General features: G+C 33.4%; 1 long non-coding RNA gene across 1 annotated transcript; it reads left to right on the top strand.

The window, feature by feature from the left end:
• The first annotated feature begins 1,216 nt into the window (after positions 1-1,216).
• On the top strand, positions 1,217-3,528 carry LOC135151115 (uncharacterized). The gene is made up of 2 exons (XR_010289625.1): positions 1,217-2,372; positions 3,228-3,528. It is a non-coding gene; the product is annotated as an uncharacterized LOC135151115 (long non-coding RNA).
• Positions 3,529-3,890: the final 362 nt, after the last annotated feature.

Below are 3,890 nucleotides of genomic sequence, written 5' to 3'. Positions count from 1 at the left end.
TCGAAATACGTGCAAATGGGACCCGCAGACTAATCATTGCTTTTAAAAGCCCCGTTTTGATGATTATCTCGAAAACCGGTACCGTTTGGACCCCGCTTTATTAATATAAAGCTATTAAATACGTATTTTCATGTCATAAACGATCCAAAGGGGAACCAATTATTTGTAAATATAAATAGACTTTTCTATAGCTGATTTTCACCCGTAAAATCATTTCACCAGTTTCTTTTCACAAATACCGAGAGAAAGCAATCGGTGTTCTTCGTGTTCTTCGTAATCAAACGTGGATTTGAAGGCGTTATTGGAATCCGATGGAGGTGTACGAATAGTCAAAACGAAGCTATCGACGCGTCGAATCACGTTCAATCACCCGTTTGTATGCAGATTTATCAGGTGATTTTACATAAATTTTACAAAATTCGAACTATTTTGATTTAAAGGATGAATTTTTGTAAATGATATTATTTGGTTGTTTTGATGATTCCATGTTGTAGTACGTATTTTTCTCGTCGTTTCCATATATTATATGTCAGATTTTGAGTTCAATAACATGTAGAAAAAGAGGTTTGATTCTCGAATTGGTGTTCTTGAGTGTTCTTCGTAGTTTATGAATATTTTCAATTGAGATTTGGGTGTTTCTTATCTGTTAATCACATGAACAATCGGTTGATATGGTTGGATAGAGCGTGATGAAAGGAACTTGTGTGTATGTTCAAATGTTAGGTGGGATTCCTGGAAAGAGCTCGCCGGAGAAAAGAAAGTTTCGCCGGCGACACAAACTTTGGATCGATGGTACAGCTTCTTTACGCATGGTTTGATGTTTTTGACCTTAGATTTAGGTTCTGGGCAGAGTATAGTCATGATCTGGAAAGTATGGAAGCGTGGGGAAGTCGGAAAATGGATCCGGCGAACGGGAGGGGTGCCGCTGCAAAACTTGCAGTTTGGTACCCCTACTTTTGAAGGTGGTGAGTTGATGGTACTCAGGTTTCCACGTTTGCACATCCAACCCTGTAACTTTCGAAAAGTTACACTTTAAATCCTGGACAAAAACTTTCAAAAGTTTACAAAATAAACCTTTTGATTTAATTTTCTAAAATTGTTTTATTTAATTATTTTAAATTTCAAAAATAGTTTTTAATTATTTCTTTATTCAAAAATAAATCTAAATTAGTTTCTTAATTAATTTTAATTAGTAATTAATTATTTTAATTGGTCAATTAATTTAAATATTAATTGATTAATTAATTTAATTAATTATTAATTGATTTTAATTGATTAATTATTTGGATTTAATTATCCTTTTTGATTTAAAAATTCTGAAAAATAGTTTCGAGCTTTAAAATATTTTTCCAAATTATTTTCAAGGCTCGATAATTGTTTATGAATGATTTCAAGTCCAATTTCAAGTATTTGGGACTTGATTATTTATTCGAAAAGTGATTCTTTTATCGATTTTAATTCCGAAAAATGTTTAAAAATTCTGGAAAATTCCCGAAAAATCATTTTTAACCCAAGAGTTGATTTGATATCAATTGGGGTGGGAAACCTTATGTGTAATGTGTTGTCTGTTATCTGTTTGATGTGTTATGTGCCGATAGAGGAGTTAGAAAACGGTTTTGATCATAACTTTTGATCCGTAAGTCGGAATCAAGTGAAACGAAAGAGAGACAGAAGCTTATAAAGTCTAGTTTGATATGACATAATATTATGATGGAGTCGAGAATCTGAATAATTTTTGTTAAATGTGCAAAATGTGATTATATGTTATTTGGTTGCTATTAACTAATGACTACGTGATATACATGTTTATTCATGATAGTATATGCGTGTGATAAATGATTTGGATGACATAGTGTCGTGAGTTGATTGATATTGGATAAGAATATATGGATTATAGTGATTGGATCTTGTTGGTTGATTGTTGATTGAGATAGGATAACAGGTGGATAGTCTAATAAATAGACGAGACGATGTCGGATTTTCGATAGGATTCATATGATAATTGATTGGTGATATGTTATGTGGAATATGATTGACTATATGTAAGAGTCAAAGCATGCTTATGTGTTACGTGGTATGTGATAGGTTTAAAGGGGTATATAAGTGGGTATCGATATACGTGATATGTATATGCGATATATTGCTTAGTGACTATAGCATTATCTTATTCTCGTAAAGGATTTGGACGAGACGTGTACGCTCGAAGACGTCAGAAAGTCGGAATGGTATTGCAAAGCGAATAAGGGATGATTGAGTAAGCGAAGCGAAGTGGCGAATAGAGTATAGCTAGAGATGGTCTAGAGATTACGAGATGCATAGATTGTGAAAGTTGAAAGATGAGGTTGAGCTATGAAACTGGAGTCAGATTTAAGGCAAGTATCCTAAACCTTTCTCTTGGATATATTGCAAATATTCTGATCCATTCCTTTGGTATATGTTTCAAGTATTCATACCTTTCTTTTCAATGTTCGAAAGTGCGAGTATTCTGACCCATTCTTTCTAATCTTCAAGTTTCTAAAGAATTTCCGTTTTACAAATTAATTCGAAGTTCAGATTGTCATTGAAGCATGTGTTGCTCAGTGATAGTTAGAGCTTTGAATGAATTGGGATCTTCTTGATTATTCAACCCGCCATTGTCATGCTGGTTTAGCAGGCTAAATTCAGTTGCTTAGCCGATAATGGAGGATACTGAATAGTTGAGGATTTCCTTAACTGTGATTTATGAAATGATGGATCATGATTTATGAATAGATTATTATCAAAGTTTGAATTGGAATTATTCTGTTGTTGATGATATTTATGATGATGTTCTGTTAATTTACATTGGCTTCTTGAATTGAATTAGAGAATTGGATTATTGTTTTTATATAAACCTGTGGACCAGATTCGTGGTCATGTTAGGCCAATGAGTGCCTTGGATCCAGTGATAGAGCATGGCGGGGCCTGCTCGGGGTTAGTGCGGAACTGATCAGCTGCCTAACCTTGGTTTTAATTAAAATGTGATAGTCCAATTCAATAATTCTTTGGAAAGATTTAATTTCTTAGTTTAAATGCTGCAAGGTATTGTAAATCATTCTATACAATACCATGAACTCATGAACTCAGGTTGAATCCTCTTATATCTTGAACTCGTGAACTTCTATTATATCATTTCAGAACTATCATTGTTTATTATTACTTGTTGAGCATTGTTGCTCACCCTTGCTATTCCTTTCTAACCATTTCAGAAAGGCTTAAAGATGAGATGATTGATTGAGATTGTGAGTAAGGCTAATGCTAGGCGAGGAGACAGAGTTGAGGATCCAGTGGTCGAGGAGTGTTCAGGAAAGTTGATGAGGTTGGTGCAAGCTGGAATAGTTGACAGTGATTCTTCTTATCGAAGATGATCTGATTTGGTAAGAGATGTTGTGTAATAATAGTGGTAGATTCTAATTTCAATACTGTAACCTGGATGCGATCCTGTTGCTTTTAGGGGGTTTAAATGTTCTCTTTCGAATCATTTATTAAAGTTTAAATGTTCTCTTGAAATTCTCCTATTATGGCTTTCAAGTTTGAAATTCAGGTTTTGAAATCATTCGATTTATGTTCTCTTTCAAAATCTTTTATTATGGTTTTCAAGTTTTGAATTTCAGGTTTTAAATTCTCTGATTTTTATTATCTTTCCAAAAGAAATAAAAAAATTTACAGGTTATTAAAGTGTTTTAAAAATGGGTTTTGTGTGGTGACGTCAGAATCCAGACCCCCGGATCTCGGGATGTCACAGTTGGTATCAGAGCAACAGGTTACAAGTTATTGGAATTTGAATATAGATTATAGTTTTAAGTTTTATATAGGATATACATTGTGTGACCTCATATCGAGGTATTGTGAGACTATTTGGACATAGTCTA

This window comes from Daucus carota, chromosome 3 (genome assembly GCF_001625215.2).
Source record: "Daucus carota subsp. sativus chromosome 3, DH1 v3.0, whole genome shotgun sequence".
In the NCBI taxonomy this organism is placed as follows: domain Eukaryota; kingdom Viridiplantae; phylum Streptophyta; class Magnoliopsida; order Apiales; family Apiaceae; genus Daucus; species Daucus carota.
Note: the sequence above shows the minus strand (reverse complement) of the source record. Positions and strands in the feature narration are given on the sequence as shown.